Source organism: Pleurodeles waltl, chromosome 3_2, assembly GCF_031143425.1.
Source record: "Pleurodeles waltl isolate 20211129_DDA chromosome 3_2, aPleWal1.hap1.20221129, whole genome shotgun sequence".
Taxonomy (NCBI): Eukaryota; Metazoa; Chordata; class Amphibia; order Caudata; family Salamandridae; genus Pleurodeles; species Pleurodeles waltl.
In genome coordinates this window covers 216058355-216077591 of record NC_090441.1, presented here as the reverse complement: position 1 = coordinate 216077591, position 19237 = coordinate 216058355, and positions in this window count along the sequence as shown.

Sequence of the window (19237 nt, the reverse complement as noted above, 5' to 3'; positions counted from 1 at the left end):
TGTAAAATGGTGTGTATAATTTCAATCCAAAGTCCTTAATGGGTGAAAATTACTCTTTATTTCCTGATCAGCAAGTGGGAAAGTTGTAATATTTTAATAGCATAAGTGAATACCCAGTGCCTTATTTTAATCACCAGTCACAGGCCCTCTGACTCAGCGCAGTGGTGGAACAATAGTCCCCACAGCTCCCACTGTGAGGGGGGCTCCCCAAGCTCTGGGGGACCCCAGAGGTGTGGAATTTAATAAAATATCTACTTGTCCAGGGGACAGGTTGCTTCTTAAATCTACTTCTGTAAAAAAATCTACTTGTCCCTCTGGTGCCATGTAGTGTGGCGACAATTTATGGCAGCAATCTCATTCTGTAAGAGCTCTGCAAATGGCCTCTCTGAATATGCCAGGGCAAATACTATAGTAGGGCTTGAATACCTGCAATTTCAATCCCTACTATAGCAATTCCTTTATTTTGCTACCTTTCCGCAGATCTACATACTGGGGCTGGAGGAAGCAGTAAGCAATAGTTCCATTTCCATTTCAATCCCTACTATAGCAATTCCTTTATTTTGCTACCTTTCCGCAGATCTACATACTGGGGCTGGAGGAAGCAGTAAGCAATAGTTCCAGGGCTGGAATCCCTTTGAGTCTGCAAACCTACTAGCTTGCATGTTTTAAGGATGTTAACTTGCATGTTTTAAGTATGTTCACTAGCTGTTCTTTAATCTTTCCCCATACTGAGAAAGGTTGGAAATGTACTCCTGATAATGACAGAAGTAGTTCTTCCAGGATTGGGAAAAAAGTGGTTGGAGTCATTGTGAACTTGTAAATGCTCAACAGATTTTTGTGTGAGCAAATCTACACATGCATAAGTGCTTGTGCTAAAATACAGTTCACAGATATTTTCTAGGAGTACAATTTCCTTGTCGACTTCTGTAAGTTCTTGTGAATTTTTGGAAAGCCACTAATTCAAAGACAGATAGCGGGGGCGTGGTTTGGCCTCCGAACAGAATGGCCGCCTGAGGACGAAGCTCCGCGCGCTGAGATAGATTTCGGCTACGACGGGGGTAACACGAGCCTCAGGCAGCCTCACAACGGCTTCCCGGGACTGCGAGATGTGCAGCCCGGGGAAATAACAGATTTCCCCAGCGAGATATGATGCCCGCAACGCCATCGGACGCAGACCGCTGGAGGCCTCTGACGGCGTGGCCGACCGCGGCCTAAAGTGAGGGGCCTGCCCGCCGAAATAAATACCTTCGGAAGTCTTGGAACCACGGCTACGATCCAAACAGAGCGACTGAGACTACCAGCAAAGAACAAGGTGCCGGGAGGCGTGGAGGTGAGTGGCACAAGGTGCCGGGAGGCGTGGAGGTGAGTAGCGACAGAAGAGGGCCCCCTCCGCTCTCACCTCAATTCCTGTCCCCAAGCTACTATCCACGGGCAGCATTGCAAACTCTGGCATTTGGCCACGGTGAAGAGGGCGCACGCCGTGGCACGCCAATGGGGGACATCTTGGAGCCACAGGACATATGGGCCGAGAAGGCGACGGGCCCCCCCCCCCTGAGGCACACGTAGTGAGGAGAACGTACAGGCTTGAGGCTCACCCGAGGCCCATTATCGCAAGCCCGATCACGACATCAAACGAAGTACACAAGAGAGAGTAGAGAATCAACGACGGATAAGTACTGCGGCCACACCTTGAACAAATAAAATAAGAGGACAAACTATCTGCCTACGAATAGCACTGAGAGTGAAACAAAAATCTCTTTGAACCACCCATGAGCAGCGCTGCAAACTCTGGCATATTACCATGATAAAAACGACGCACGCTGAAGCACACCACAGGAGGACATCCTAAAGCCACAGGGTGCATGGGCCGAGAAGGCGACAGGGCCCCCTTCACCCCCGAGGCATACGAAGCGCGTGGAACGAACTGGCTTGAGGCTCACCAAGGCCCATGACTGTGTGCCCGGTCACGGCATCAAACAAAGAGCACGAGAAAGGGTGGAGAATCAACAATGGATAGGTACTGCGGCTACACCCTGAACAAATAAAATAAAATAGAAAGTAAAACTACCTACCTACGAGTAGCGCTGAGAGTGAAACAAAAATCTCTTTGAACTATCTACCTTGTAACATATCACGGACGCTACGGTCTGGAGAGGCATAACTTGAGACACATAGCACCGAAGACATCACCGCGTACAGAGCAATAATTAGAGGCCATTAATATACAACCCAACAATAGAACGCTAGGTGACCATTACTAATGGGACCACCAACTTCCCACCCCCACCCAACTGATATTCCACCTCCTCTTCCAAGTGCCACAACCTACAGGATGGAGGAAGGACAACCGACAAACTACGACCTCATCGTACCCACACGATGACATCTATCACACAGAGCCTCCTACATCCCGGAAGAAATGCCCAACGGGAAGCCCTCAGGCAAGCCTTCCAGACAACTCTTGTTCTCAGAGGCTGTCACACAATCGAAACCCATGACAAGACAAATGGCAACACCAGGGTCAATATCCAAAGACCAACAGACCCCTCTGCCTCGGAAGCCACGGAACGTATACTACAGGAGATTGCCTCGGTGGGACGTCATCTCGAAGCAATGGATCAGAAGATCACGGACTTAACCATAGCCTCTTCCTCCATCCATGCAGATATAGCAGGTTTCAAAGACACAGCGGATTCCCTAGACCAACGCCTCACCACGGTGGAAGATCAAATGGCGACACTGCCAGATCAAGAAATCGAATTACGATCCCTCCGAGCAAAGGTAACAGACTTGGAAGACCGGAGCCGCAGAGACAACATACGACTCTTCGGAATCCCAGAACGCAAAGAAGGATCTGACATCAAGGCTTTTCTACAATCACTCCTGCCCAGCCTCTTCGATATTGAATTTTCACCGCCATTGGAATTCCAAAGGGCGCGTAGAATAGGACCTCCTCACAAGGCTACCTCCGACAGGCCACGGCCCATCATAGCATGTTTTCTAAGACATGATCAGGCTCGACAGGTCCTATCGGCAGCTAAAACACAAGGACCAGCCTCTTCGGATGGCCATGAGATCAGAGTAGCGGCCGACTTTTCCAGATTGACGAATGAAAAGAGAAAAGCGTTCCTAGCCTTTAGACCGCAGCTCAGGAAACTAGACATCAAATATGGCCTTTTTGAACCCGCAAGGATGTGGATCACCTATCGTGATAAATCCAAAGACTTCACGGAACCGGAGGACCTTAGCTTATTTCTCAATGATCTTATCTCACACCCCATGGACGTTTCATCAGGACAAGAAGATCCTGATGCCTCCCAGACCGGGAATAACCCTCCTACTGCACTGCTACGAGCCCAGTCACAAAGATCTGCCTCACACAAGAGAGGCAGAATGTATGACCGCCTTCCCAAGCCACATGACTATCGGGACCAGGTGCTACAGGCAGTAATGGACCACACCCAGGACCTGGGTAGGGACAAATCCTGCTCCCCACTGAAGCCATCACTGGACGATCACACAGACCACTGAACTCCGAGAATACTTAGAACACTGAAAGAACGGCCCCTCATCTAGTAACCGACCTGCTTTTCGTCGGACAGATAAGTGGCATGCCCAACTGCTCTGAATTAAAGTTGTACCATTGATGGGGAGAGAGTGGGGGGGGGGGGGGGGTCTGAGAGTTTAACATCACTCCCATCCATTATGAGATGTCAGCTTTTAAAGAGTAATGTCTGTCTATCGGCTAGGTCTTCCCTAATCAACCTCAGAAGTATAGCTGAGGCACCAACACAGATCTTTAGAGACAACCCTGAGGGATGTCAAAACGGTTTTAAGTGCATCATTTCAAACTCTGTACTCAGCTCTAAGCACACATGACCGGGTCTTCCTCAGCACCCCCCTCCCCGCGCTCATCTGCTTCTGAATCTGGACTCCCTTGTATTCAAAACCCAGGGATATTATTATCATTATCTGTCTATACCCGCACCACGCAACACAGAACACACTGAGGCTGACTACTAACCCCCCCCCTCCAACAACATCATCGAAGAAACACTAAAATAACCCAATCATATTTATATCTCATAATAATACACCCTCGGCGCGTGGACTCAACAGGTACGAACCCGCGGATTAACAGTCTAACTGATAGCAGGCTTCCTTTTTCCCTTCCTTTTGTTCTTTTTCTAGGTCTTTCTCTCACTTCTTTATTCATTAGTGCATACATTTTTCTTCTCTCTGAATTAGGAGCCTTTCAACCTCACTTCTACTCTCATAACTCCTACTCATTACCTCTGGTGACCGAGGGACCTAGACACACGCTGTTTCTGTCCCCTATATTTTATTATATTATATTATATCACGCCATCCCCCACTACGCGTCCCTGAATAGCTAGTATCTATATAATATCCCCCCCCACACTCACTCCCCTGACCACACATTACAGATACATTATACGGAATACACCTTATCCACATTGCATTCATGGGAACGACAACACCGCTCACATTTGTCTCCTGGAATGTCTATGGTATGACCAACTATGTCAAACGACAGAAAGTACTATCCTGGCTATGCTCTAAACATGCGGATATAGCCCTGTTGCAGGAAACACACCTTGACTCAGCAGAATCTGAAAAACTTCGTAGAGATTGGGTCGGTAAAGTACTATATAGCGGTAAACCGCCCGTATCTGACGGAACACAGGGTACTGGGAGGAAATGCGGAATGGCAATCCTCATACGTCGCTCACTGCAGTTCCGACTGCTTAAAACATGGCACGACCCAGAAGGCCGTTATGTCCTAGCCAAAATCAGGATAGGTCTTTCCACGATCTGCATAGGCTCAATATATGCCCCCATAGGCTCCAAGCACACTTTCTTCCTCTCTCTTAATCGACTGCTCACACAGATTGGCGCCTCTCAATATGTACTGGGTGGAGACTGGAACATTGTACAAGATGCTATCCTTGAGCGCACAAGCGGCCTTGACACAGGCAATAATTCAGACCGGGCCCTACTCCACGACGTCCTTTCCGACCACGGCTTGCTAGATTGCTGGCACTTATTACACCCCTCAGACCGCCAATACACCTTTCTCTCTCCAGTACATGGAAGCCAATCGCGACTAGACTACTTTATGATCGACCAGAGACTGATACAAGCGATAAAACTGACAGATATCTTTATGGCTGCACTATAGGACCACTCCCCGGTCCTACTAACGCTGGAACTAGGAGTGATCAATCCCAGCCGTAAACCATGGTGCCTTCCCAATTCCAGATATAGAACCCCAAAAGGAAAGGAACAGCTTAAAACCCACTTAGCTACCTACCTAAAAGATAACAAAGGCTCGGTATCCTCACCCCAACTCCTATGGGCGGCAGCAAAGGCAACTACTAGAGGTCAACTAATGCGAGACGCTGCCATTGCCAATGCCCGAAAAAGAGAACAACAGGCCAACCTAGAGGACAGGATAGCCCATGCGACCAGAGAATATACGCGAACCCCCACCCCATCCAATCGCCGTCATCTTGAACAAGCTAAAATGGAACTCAACTCCCTATATACCTTGCGGGCAGAATATGCATTGCAAAGGCTAAAGGGCCGACATTATGAACACGGCGAGAAAGCAGGCCGTCTACTAGCCGCCCAACTACACCAAAGAGAAATTACATTAGCCACACCAGCACTCACTGGCCGAAACAACGACCTCCTCACGCCCCCACAGGCAATTGCGAATGAATTCGGCAACTATTACCAAGCCCTATACACCCCAGAAACGGTAGAAGCCAATGACCGCCTGAACGCCTTCCTACTAAGAGCAGATATACCCTGTCTTTCGACAGAAGGTAGGGCACTTCTAGAAGGTGATATTAGCAAGATAGAAATTCAACAGGCGATAGCCAATCTATCGTACCACAAAGCCCCCGGGGAAGACGGCTTTACGTCTGAATTCTATAAATGGTCTGGGACAGAGACAGTGGAGACTCTATACGACGCTTTCCAGGGAGCGGACCGCACGGGATCCCTGTATCCTATCTCCAACAAAGCCGTTATCACAGTTATACCTAAACCAGGGAGAGACCCCCTTCTCTGTGGGAGCTACCCCCCCATATCACTACTTAATGGAGACACTAAAATCTTAGCAGCGATATTAGCAACCCGATTGAAAAAAGTCATCCCCTCTCTGATCCATCACACCCAGGTGGGCTTTGTGCCAGACCGCTCATCAAGGAATCACCTCCGTACACTATTCCATACTATATGGACAGCGCAAGGCTCACAGGAAGAAGCCCTTGCCCTCTCATCGGATGCAGAGAAGGCATTCGACCGCATAGAATGGTGGTATCTTTTTGAAATATTAAAACGCTTCCGACCAGGGACTAACTTCATTAATAAAATACGACTACTCTGTGACTCCCCGACAGCTCAGGTGAATTGTGGAGGGTTCCTATCTGACACTTTCCCGATCTCCAGAGGAACACGACAGGGCTGTTCACTATCCCCACTATTATTCTTGATAGCTGTCGAACCCCTCGCGGCGGAAATTAGGAACTCCAATGTAATATCAGGAATCCCAATCCCGGGCGGATGCGCCACCATCTATCTATACACAGATGACGTCCTACTCACACTCACCGCTCCTATCCAACTCCCTACCAGCTCTCAAACAGATACTGATAGAATTTGAGCAGCTTTCGGGCTATAGGATAAACTGGGATAAAAGCGAGGCCCTACCCTTGTCCCCTATAACAACCAGCTCCTCCCTACAAGATCTACCGGTTAAATGGAAACATGCTCGGCTTCGTTACTTAGGTATTGATATAAATAGAGGCCTAGAAAACATAGTGACAGATAACTTAAACCCCATAATCAATAACATGAAACGAGACTTTGAGAAATGGAAACAAATAGGATTCTCCATGTGGGGTAGAGTGCAGGTGGTGAGAATGGTAACCCTCCCAAGATTTTTATACGTGCTGGGTATGCTCCCATTATACATACTACTAACCCTCCTCCGAGAGATAGACCGTTGCACTTGTGCCTTTGTATGGGGATCCATGCGCTCGCGACTACCCAGAGCCACGTTATTGGCACGATGTGAATTTGGAGGTTTAAATCTCCCCTCCAAAGAACACACTTCTTCAGCATTACACCTATCACAGATGACCCTCCTATTCCCAAATGTACGGGACCCACCACTCTGGGTAACAGTGGAAAGAGCAGTTACAGGAGTTCCTCACGAATTACAGATACTATATAACACGGACATGCTCGGTCATCGAACTACTGATCCCATGATAGGGGCCATGAGGAACGCCTGGCGACAGGCACACCGTTTACTGAAAATAGACCCATATCTCCATGACAGAGCCCCCCATGGGGCAATAAAGGACTCCAGATAGGAGGTAAGACCATCCACTGGTGGGACTGGTATCAAAAAGGCATAAGAATAGACCATCTCGTCTCTGGAGACAATTGGAAGACGTTCAGGGAACTACAGGAAGAATTGGACCTCCCCGACCATTACTCATGGCGTTATCTACAGTTACGACACTGTCTGATACAGCGACTAGGACGTTCCCCCCCGGCGATTAACACATTCACCAATACTTCAATACCTAGGAACATGGGGCCAAATGAAAGGGGCTGTATCAGGGCTACATTCGGTGCTGAATCGACTCCTTTTTTCACTACCACTGCTTAACTCCCTTAGAGAAAAATGGCAAACCCGCCTACAGAAAGAGTATGACCTAGAAGACTGGGCCAAATTAATTGAGGCTAGAGACCAAGGAGCCCGTGAGGCCCGCTTGAAGTTCTGCCTTTTCAAGACCCTACATGACTGGTACTGGACCCCACAGAAGCTATGCACAGCGCGACTCCTGCCCCACGCATCCTGCTGGAGATGCCCCAACAAACATTGCGATCTTACCCACATCTTACATGATTGTACTGCTATACAACCTTTCTGGCGGGCGATAGGACACACTCTTAGAGAGGTACTGCCCTTACCGCCAACGCTCACACCATCCCTCATACTCCTACATGATACAGAGGAACTACAACATCTCTCACGACCCCAAAGCCGACTATTGCATACTGCATTAGCCACAGCCAAATTATGTATCCTCAGACATTGGCGGGCTGTGGCACCTCCCTCCCAGGAAGAATGGATTGGCGCATTGTACCAGGTAGCCTCCCACAAACGCCTCATATATGACCTACAGGATAAAACTGACATATTCCTACAGACATGGTCACACATCCTGCCCAATCTGATGACCTAAGTATATCCTGTGATAGACCACCACAACCATTTAGCTCATGCAAACACAAATCAATGCCCACACATGAATATACATACCATAACCTGTGCCCTCATTTAATCCTATATTGCCCTACCATCCCTAGTAAATTATCATTATCACCCCTGACTACAGCTAGACCGCCTTACCCCCTTCAACCCCCTCCCTCCGTCCCCTTCCCCCTCCCTCGAACACCACTACCGCCATAACGGCCCCCATTATTGTTCTTTATATTAGTGTCATTATCATCATAATGGATACTATTACACCCTAACTTCTTACCTAAGTATCAGTTCTCATGGAGTCTTCCCTGACCGCTCTGTAAAACTATCCTCCCTATGTGTCCCTAAGTTCCTGAAGGAAGGGATACTGCTAGACACAGACACGAATACTCTCATGACGATCCATCTCTGTTCAAAAGGTATATTATATCACAGAGAAGCTATTATACTAAATACCCATCAATAGCACCTATTGATATCATATAATAATATAATAGTAATATACTGCAGTTAACCTGTGATATGGATATACCCAACATTTACGGCGATATACCCTTTGCAGACGAAGTTCTAACAGTTGCAAGATTGATACATTTTATTTGTTTGGAGATATGAGACCACTATGCTATTAATACTGGCTTTTAAATGTGATTATCAATGCTAGGACAAAGCAAGTTTTTATGTGTTTGAAATACTTGGATACAACGATTGAAGACTGTAAAGGCAGAGTACCCCCAAAGACGGGAAGAATTTTGCTAATTTTGCTAATTTCGTTAATTTATCCTTTGCACATGACTTGTGTTACGAAATATAAACAATGTCTATTATAACAATAAAAAATTATAACACAAAAAAAAACTAAGACAGATAGCATGGGTGCACTTTTGTGACATTCTTTAAGAATTGGGTCCCTAATTAGGTTTGGCTTTGACCAAGACATTTTGCTTTTATTAATATTCTATTTATCTATCTATCAACCTATCAGCTGGCTTTACTGTGAGTGATCACATTCTGCAGTTCCACAAGGCGAATATTGGAACACAAATTAGATTTGTTCAGTGCCAGGAACTAATGCGGCAATCAGTGGCGTAACGGAACTGGAGGGGGCCCCTCTGCAAAGAACATAGAGCCCCCTCGCGCACCTACATAAGGCAGGTACTGTGCTGAGGAGGTCCCCTGGAGGGGTCTTCCTGCACCCGGGGAATGCTGGAACTTTGTTACACCACTAGTGGCAATGTGTGCTTTTTTTTAAGACCAAAAAGTTTTTAGTTGTTGCTTTTTGCCAGTGTTCGTTACAATGATGAGGGCCTGACGAAACCAAAAGACTCACAACAAATGTTGGATCGGTTGGCTTTACGAGTGCTTGTTTATTTTCATGCTTCCCATAATCTTGTTGAAAATCTTAAACTGATTTTCCATTAGGAATATTTTTTTAAAATACTAGCATGCATCAACACATTTTGCTAAATGACACTTCAAAGAAATAGAACCTAAAATTTCATAGTAGCGATAGGTTTTTGTTTACTACCTGCATTTTTTTCTGAACATTTTATTTTGAAAGCAAAGAATCATCACTCTTGCTTACAAGCTTCTGCAAACATTTGCATATAATCAGAGAGCATTCTGGGAGCATTAAACTAAGCCTTATATTGTCAAACGTGTGTACACATTTTCTTTTTTTTTTTTTTTTACTTTAACCGCTGTCAGTTGTGCAGTGTAACCTTAAAACGTTTTTTATAGCACTCACCCTAATAATAAAGGCTTTTCAATAATGAACCATAAATACAAGTTCGAACACCATTAAACTTTGGCCATACATATTACCTCAACTGCAGACAGTGCCTTCTCTGTAAACGCGCAGCCAAAGGGTTTGTGCTGCAGGGCGTTGGGCCTACTTGTCCCAAGGAAAAAATAAACATGAAAACTTGTTGCACTTCACCCCAAACAATATGTCTCGGGCAATAGGAATTCCACATCCCTGGGGCCCCCCACCAGCACTGTGCATAGATGCCAGGCTTCTGGCCTAAAAGCTTCTGATTCAGTCTGGATTGTGGGGGGACCCCTTCCATGTATTTTGCATGGGGCCCCCTGAAGTTACATTACACCACTAACTCAGCGGACCAGGCCTACTTAGCCACTCGCTTGTGCTTTATCTCTTGGACACTGTACTGAGAGCTGATGAGCTGCTGCACTCGGGCATACTTGCCAACCCTCCCAGTTCAGGTGGGAGACTCCCGACTTCAAGGCTAGACCACACCTCCTAGTACCCTCATGCAGAAAGCTGATTCGAAGTTTTGTAAAACTTCTCAAAAATAAAATGATGGTGCCTGTTCTGCATGCTCCAGTCTCCTCCTCCAAGAATTACCTCTGACATCAAAAGTTTACACTTTACCCTTAATTCTTGGAATGGGAGATTAGAGCATGGGACAGGCCTCGACATTTTATTTTTTGCAGTTTTACGTAGTGCAGTGTTATTAAACAACTAAAAATGAAATGTTGATTGTCACCATACACACCAATAGACCCGATTCAGGCAGATTGCCTCTGGTTCAATAAAAGTCAATGGGGAAAATACATTCTCCTGACTATTGTTCTAAACTCTCCCACTTGCCTGCTCTAAGTTCTTGCATGCGTGCTTGTGTGAAGGTGCACAACCACTTGAGAAAGATTTTAACATTAGGTTTTGTCCATTCAGTCATCGCCTGCTAGATAGCAACACTTGAGATGTCGCACAAGTTCATGCTCAAGAACTAGGGGTGTTCAGTGGGCAAAGTTCTCCTCGAAGAAGATGATCTGTCTTCTCAAGGACAAATTGATTTAATGAGACTGTTTAAATATCAGAAACAAATGAGACAAACATGCAACAAATGTAAGATGCTAAACCACAGTGGTGTTGATGGAATTAATTAAGGAAACTGTTCCCCTGGCCCCTGAACTTTCCCAAGTAGTTCTCTGACTATCTGAACTCGTAGTTACACGACTGGGGCAGTTTGGGACTTAAGTGGAGTTCTCAAAGGCAATAGCATCCATCCCTGCCGACAGACCAGATTGAGCGGAGACTCCTGATAATTCAAGCCAAAGATTGTCTTTATTGGGGCTCTGACATGCCCGAAATTGCCTTTGCTTCAAATAAAGTCAATAGGGGAAATACACTCCCCAATTTTGTATAATCTCCCACTTTGTTCTAAAATGTTAGCATGTATGAAATACTGAGGTGGTGGTGATGTGACACCCATGGCATGTGAAGTTCACCAGCATACAGTCACACACCTGAAGATAAGACTTTGAATAAAGTGACAAATGTCTCACAACAAACATCACTTATGCTGCATCTCCTAGGGTTGGCTAAAGCACAGCATTTAAAATTGTCCTTGGTTCCTCGGTTGGTGCATGACAATATAGATGTTTATTTTCTGGCCTTGGTTACAGCATTTGGCAAAAGTGCAGGGAATGCGGAAAGAACTCTTAGGTTGGATACAAACATGTACTAAAAGTCTGACTTGATTCAGAAGTGTTCTCCATAAGTGAGCCCCTTTTCTTACAACATAAGTGGTGACAACTTTACAAATAGAAACACGATATGTGTCAATGCGTATAAATGTATTACATACAGCGGGATGTAGACTTTAGTTTAAAGAAAGACAACCCCTTTGCTCTACTCATGTTCAGGGATAGATAGCTTCACTAAGCCTGGAGCATCCACTGCACACAACAAGCCTCCAGTGCACAATAAAAGCATCTCCCCCAATGCTGGGAGTGTGAATTCAATCTTAGCAGATATTTCCTCTCCTCCAGCTCACTGACAGGCAGACCAATCGATGCATCGAGCCCGACACTGTATAATAACCTTTTTCTTACCTGCTGATATAAAAGTGTCTGCACAACAACAGTCCCCTTGAAGTCTAATTCGTCAATAGAGAAGCCTTTCACTGACACATTGACAAATGCCTGTGGGCCGACCTTTCCCTTTGGTGTTTATCACACAGGTAAACAGCTTGAGTGAACAGCACTGTCCCACCTTTGCACTGAGATCCTATCTGTTGCCACCCTGGGTTTTAGATGGCCTCTTCTGCAGTAACTGAGGCAGTGACATCTGTGGTGACCACCTGAATGCGGGGCGCTGAGAGATGTTGGCTAAACAAACGCATCAGTGGTTTAGCCATCTCAAGCTAGAACATTGTCTCTTGAAAAAGCTGTAATAAAGAAAATGTGTCTGGCTGTTGGTAAACCCGATGCTAAAGGAATACAAACCAAATTACAAGCACATCTTATTGCTAGAGGTCATAGTTATAACTTGTACCCCGGGTTTCCCAGGCTGTCTGGGACACCACAGCAGGCTAGAACCTTCAGGGTTCCCTTTGGTGTATCGTTGGCCCCAAGGAACCTGTGGGGCCCCAGTCACGTTATCAGTGGAAGATTCGTCCTTGGTGCCCTGACCCTTTGGGACCAGCTCCAAGATCTGCACTGGTTCCTTACATGTTGTACATGTTGATATCGGTGTTGACTTCACCCTGCTGGAAGAGGATCCGGTTCTGATACCGATGTTGAGCCTGTCTTCATGCACCCCGACTGTGCTGCCGTGTATGTCAGGTACAAGCTTCAGGTCAAAGGTTGCATTATCTTTTTTTGTTGTGACTCAGAGCAAGGGATGACCCAGTATGTGGATGGAGGTGGTGATGAGGGTGAGTTTCTTCCCCCTCACTACGCAGATGATTTGCAAAAAGTGGGTTTGACAGCACCCATGATGCAAGGTTTGACTCTCCAGTGGCGCTTCTTTTGCAGTAGTGGTTTGGATGGCAGCTGAAGTTCTGAACTTACAGCTGTCTTCAGTGGAGACCAAAACAAATGTCCTCACAGAAATGTTGCTTCCTGGACCAGCTACTGCAGACCATTTGGTCCATTTTAACAAGGCCCTCAGTGATAATTTGATAGCTGCTTGGTCAAAGCCCTGTTCCTGTCCTCTGGGAAATAGGCAGGTGGCCAGGCATCTGGTCCTGATTTTCTTACCAACTTCCTACTCCAGAGTCCAGAGAGTCTTGTGATTCAGGCCTTAATCAGTAGACTGAATCCCAATTAATTCCCCACAGCTCTTCCAGATAGAGAACCCAAGAAGGCATTTGGTAAACACATATTTTCCTCCTCCAGTCTAGTACTCCGGTCAGTTAAGGCTCTCTGGTTACTGGGCCACTATTCTCATGCCCTGTAGGACATGGCTAGTGTTATCTTGCCGGCAGTCCCAGAAAGTTTAGGACCTCTTTGGCTTAAACAATTCATGATGGACCACAAGCAGCCAAATATGTTATCTGCGCTGGTCTAGATACTTATGATCGCCTGGGGAGAGAAGTTGGCAGCAATGTTGTGCTTCTTCGACATGCATGGATGCTCTCCACGGGATTTGCCAGCAATGTACAGGCCTCCCTCTATGCATATTGGGGTGTCACGCCTTTTCAGTGACAAGGCAGTCTCTGCACTCACCCTTGACCTCCTCAGTCGGACTCACATCACTCCGCACCTCAAATAGCTACAATGACTCCTGATCCAGAAGAGATGCCTGTTCAAGATGCTGACTCATAATGAAGGGGCAGCATACATCAACAAACGAATGACCTTCCACCAACCGACCAGACACCTGCAATCCGCCTCCCTCTTCCTCGCAGACACCCCCTGGATCCGCCGATCCAATAACAGCCAAAGCCTGGAACGACCTTCCCCTGCACCTCAGAAACGTGCATCGCTCCTGGAATACGAAATTTCCTAGCTATCGTGAAGGAAAGTTTCAATTCTATTAAGGACACGGAGGCGAGGATTATGCAAATCTTTCTTCACTCTTTATTCAACAGCAAGTTCAAAGTTAAACAAAACATGAACAGAAAAACCACAAGTTCCATGAGCCCGCCGCCATGGCAACGAGTATCCAATGAGGTGCCCTCCTTCACGTCAGTATAAATGGCCCGAGACACGTCACACTTCCTCGACTTCACTGCGGAAGGAATCCTGGTAGAGTCAATTGGTCGTAGTTTCGGAACCTAAAAAATAGGTGTAATTAGATGCAAGTCCGATAGAACACAGGAAACCTACCAAAGGCAACAAAGTTATGAACTCCAAAACACATATAAATGAAAATATATCTGAATCAAGTGTTTACCTGAAAAATTAAAATATGAGCAGAATAACCAATGAACAAAGGCATAAACGCAAGTATACCACCTTGCTACGCAGATAGATGTAATCGGGAGGGAACATATCCGCGAAATGTATGTGGGTGGGATAATCCTCGCCTCCGTGTCCTTAATAGAATTGAAACTTTCCTTCACGATAGCTAGGAAATTTCGTATTCTATCACAGGACCGGAGGCGAGGATTATGCAAGTTCAAAGCTTACTTACCACCAGTGCGGCTGCGTCGTGAATTGGTTTAAAGTAAAACGTCTTAAAAGTAGACTCTGAAGACCAATCAGCAGCATGCATGATGTCCTCCAATCTGCCCCCCACCTGTATGGCTTTGGAAGCCATAGCTCCCCGAGTAGAATGAGCCCCAAAAACTCGAATATCTATACCTGCCTCAGAGAGAATCCACCGAATCCATCTGGCAATGGAGGGAGAAGAAACCGCCCTAAACGGCTTCTTAATAGAAATCAACAATTGAGTCTCACCTGGAGGCCTACAAGAACTGGTTACTTCCTCATAGACTTTGAGACATCTAACCACACATAGCCTCGGGGAATCAGGAAAAACGGGATAGGACACCGACCTGGTATTATTCTTTGTTCTCCTTGCAATAGTAAACGTGACTCCTTCTGGAGTAAAGACGCGAGCGGAAACATCCAGTGCTCTGATATCTGACACACGCTTACAGGAAATGAGGCAGAGAAGCATGGCTAATTTTGCCGACAATTCCTTCATCGACAAATATTGGTTGTCCCGCCAAGAGGATAAGAGATTAAGAACCAAGTTCACATCCCAGAGCTCCGAATATCTAGGTTGTGGAGGTCTGGAGAGTCTAATACCCCTAAGAAGTTTACAAACCCAGGGATGCCCCCCAATCGGGAGATTATTCAGGGGAGGATGGCCCGCAGAGATGGCCGAGCGAAAAGAATTGATGGTGCGATACGCTAAGCCGGATGCAGCTAATTCCGCCAGGAAATTGATGATGTCGGCAATGCTGGCCCCCATGGGATCGCAGTGTTTGCCCACACACCAACTAGACCACCTATTCCATGCTGATCTATATCGTTTGCATGTACCAGGGGCCCAGGCCTGTGCGATGAAGTTATTAGCTTCCTGCGAAAGCCGGTTGTTTTGCCAATGATGCCGGAAATCTTCCAAGCTATGAGGGGAAGATGACCTTGAAGGATTAGAGGGTGGCAGAACCCCGACGGATCCAGGAGTATCGAGGGAAAATCCGGGAGGCGAAGAGGACACTCGCACGAGAGTTCCAGCAGAGTCGGGAACCATGCCTGTGATCTCCACCAGGGGGTTATTAGAATCACCGTCGCCTCTTGGCGGCGAACTTGAGCAGCAACCCGCGGGATAAGAAGAAACGGGGGAAAAGCATAACCCTGAAGAGTGCCCCAATGTTGGAGAAACGCATCTACTGCCATCGCTCCCGGATCCGGACGCCAGCTGAAGTATAGGGGAAGCTGGGCATTCCAACGAGACGCAAAGAGATCCACTGAACAGGGACCCCAATGATCCATGATCGCCTGAAAAACCGAGCGATGTAGTCGCCAATCGCTGGGATCCCGGAGAAACCGAGAATTCCAGTCTGCCCACACATTCTGGGTTCCCGGAAGATACTCCGCTGTGACTGAGATTTGGTGTTGAAGGCAAAAATGCCAAAAATCTATCGCTAGCCCCGCTAGTGCTCTTGATCTTGTTCCCCCTAAACGATTTATGTATTGCACTGCCGATACGTTGTCCATCCGTAGTAGAACTACGCATGAGACCTTGTTTCTCGTGAGGGACTTGATTGCAAAGGAACCCGCCAGGAGCTCCAGGCAGTTGATATGCATGGTTAGTTCCTGCGGGGTCCAGCGTCCCCCCAACGAGATGTCCCCGCAACGAGCCCCCCATCCCTGGCGACTGGCATCTGACTCGATCACCAGATCCGGGGCCGCCCCAAAGATGGCCCTGCCATTCCATGCCTCCATGTGGTCCAGCCACCAACACAACTCCGTCCTTGCCTCTTGAGACAGGGAGATCAACTCGGAGTACGTCACCCCTCGGCGAAGGTGAAACGCTTTCAAGCGTTGCAGGGCTCTGTAGTGTAGGGGACCCGGAAAAATGGCTTGAATCGAAGACGAAAGCAGGCCTACTACTCTGGCTAACTGGCGTAGAGAGATCTGGTCCCGTTGCAGGACCTTTCTCAGTTCCTTCTTTATCTTGGAAATCTTCGTCGCCGGGAGACTGAGAGACGCTGAGCGGGAATCCACTAGAAACCCTAGGAAGACTAACGATTGAGTCGGGGTAAGTTGCGACTTCTGTTGGTTGATCACAAAACCAAGGTCCTGGAAAAGCGCAATAGTTGTGTTCAGATTGAACATCAACCGAGACCTGGACTGATCCATCAAAAGGATGTCGTCCAGATAAATTATGAGGCGAATGCCTTGTAACCTCAGAGTCTCCACTACTGGTTTGAGAAGTTTTGTGAAGCACCACGGCGCCGACGACAGGCCGAAGGGGAGTGTGGTGAATTCGAACACCTGGTTGTTCCATAGGAATTGCAGGAATCTGCGATGGGGTGGAAAAATAGGGACCGTGAGGTACGCGTCCTTGAGATCTAGACGAACCATCCAGTCCTCCTGTAAGAGGAGGTCGCGGAGCAAGTGAATACCCTCCATTTTGAAATGTCTGTAAACCACCCATTCGTTGAAAGCACGAAGATTGATAACGGGACGAAACCCTTTGTCCTTCTTGTCCACCAAGAAGATGTTGCTTACGAAGCCTGTGGGGTGAAGGGTAGTAAAGGAAATGGCACCTTTGTGAAGAAGGGCCTGAACCTCTAAATCTACGAGTTCTGAGTCGTCTGCCGAGAACGCGATGGGCTGAGGCAGTTTCTCCTGAAATGGGGTACCCCAGAATTCTATTTGAAAACCCGAGACAGTTTGCAGAACCCATGCGTCGGAGGTAATGCGCCTCCTGTCTTTCTGCAGAGATGGCACAGTTCGCGTTGCCCAGAAGACAAACAGCTCTCTGAGCCCATCCCGCAATGATGTCCGTCTGAAGGGGAGTGTTTGCTTGCTTGGCCCGCTCCGCCAATTGAATAATTTGTGTGAGGGGACCTAACACATCAAGAAGTTTATCCTGGCATGCCCTCCAGGAGCGATCAATCCCTTTTTTGGGATCCTTGGTGTACTTGGAAAAAAACGTACACATTTTTGGGTCAATAACTGGCGTGAAAGCGACCTTATCTGATAAAGACGGGCGTGGGCACTCCGCCCGTAGACGAGCGCGCACCTCTTTGTCCAGAGGTTGCCTAATTTTACTGGCGACATATTCAGCCACCTTGTGGTCTGGACGCCACTCCGAGGAACGCGGATGGTAGATACCCTCCGGCTCAAACATATCGGAGTCAGAATCGGCGTGATCCGAAGGATCTGGTAGGGTAGCACCCGGACGCCAAGGGCGACCCGAGTCGTCATCTAGAGATGACGAGTCCTCATCTGAACCTCCCATGAAGCCTTTGGGGGATCCCCGATCAGGGTTCCATAGGTGGTGAAGCTTGTCACCCAGTACTCCGGGCAAACGGTCCTCCCGGGAGGGTACGCGCTTATGCGCGCGCGCACTCTTGGGATTGGGTGAAAATACCCCATCCCCCAGGTGCCCCGCGTCGCGCTTGCGCATTTTCCTGGGGGCTGAAAGGGTAGAGGAATCACCCTCTGCTCCCGTCACACCAAACATGCCCGTACCTCTGGACACCTGTTCAGTAAGCTTAGCTACAGTATCCCTAAGAGGGGCCAAAGCGTGAGAAATAGCCTGGGAAAACAAAGTGTCCACTCCGGGGGGAAGGGTACGGTGAGAGGGACCCTCACCTGGGGACATGTTGGGAAAAGGTTCATTCTCTTGGGAGGAATGCATAATGAGGACTATGACAGAGTGTACACCCAACAAAAAATATACAATATATAGGGTAAAATCCCTACCCTCTCTGTCACTGATAGTAAATCAAGAAATAATGCCTTCTCTAATGGGGTAATTCTTACCCAAACGGGTGTCAGGGTAGGGAAGAGAAAAAATGCACCAGGGTGGCAAACATGCAATAGAGGAGAAACCCTCAATCCTGGGAAGAAAAGCAAAATGATTAATGCAGATATGCCTGCTAAGAGACTGAGTGTGTCATCTGGCAGGCCTGGAAATCGAACCCTGCTTGTCTGGGTGAAAGGCAGGAACCTAACCCCCTGGACAAAACAGGTTTCCCTAAAAAAAAAAAGCAAGCGCGAATCGCGAGCCACGCGCTGAAAAGATGCACGCTCTTCGAGTACGAAGAACACAGCGCGCGCTCCCTCTGGTGGCCCGACGTGTATTAACACGCCGAGGGCCGAAAGGAAATTAAACGCTCGAGCGGCCCGTCCGTTCCGGACCGCTCGTGGCGAGAAAACTGCTACAACAACAGAAAGCCCCGCAAAACAATTGAGCGGCAGCGCGCCAAGTTTAGGAAAACAAACTCCCAACGGAGGCAGAAAAGGCACTTATCTGAGCAGTGAAGAAAGAGGAAGTGTGACGTGTCTCGGGCCATTTATACTGACGTGAAGGAGGGCACCTCATTGGATACTCGTTGCCATGGCGGCGGGCTCATGGAACTTGTGGTTTTTCTGTTCATGTTTTGTTTAACTTTGAACTTGCTGTTGAATAAAGAGTGAAGAAAGATTTGCATAATCCTCGCCTCCGGTCCTGTGATAGAATTCAGGAAGAGCCTCAAGAAATGGCTG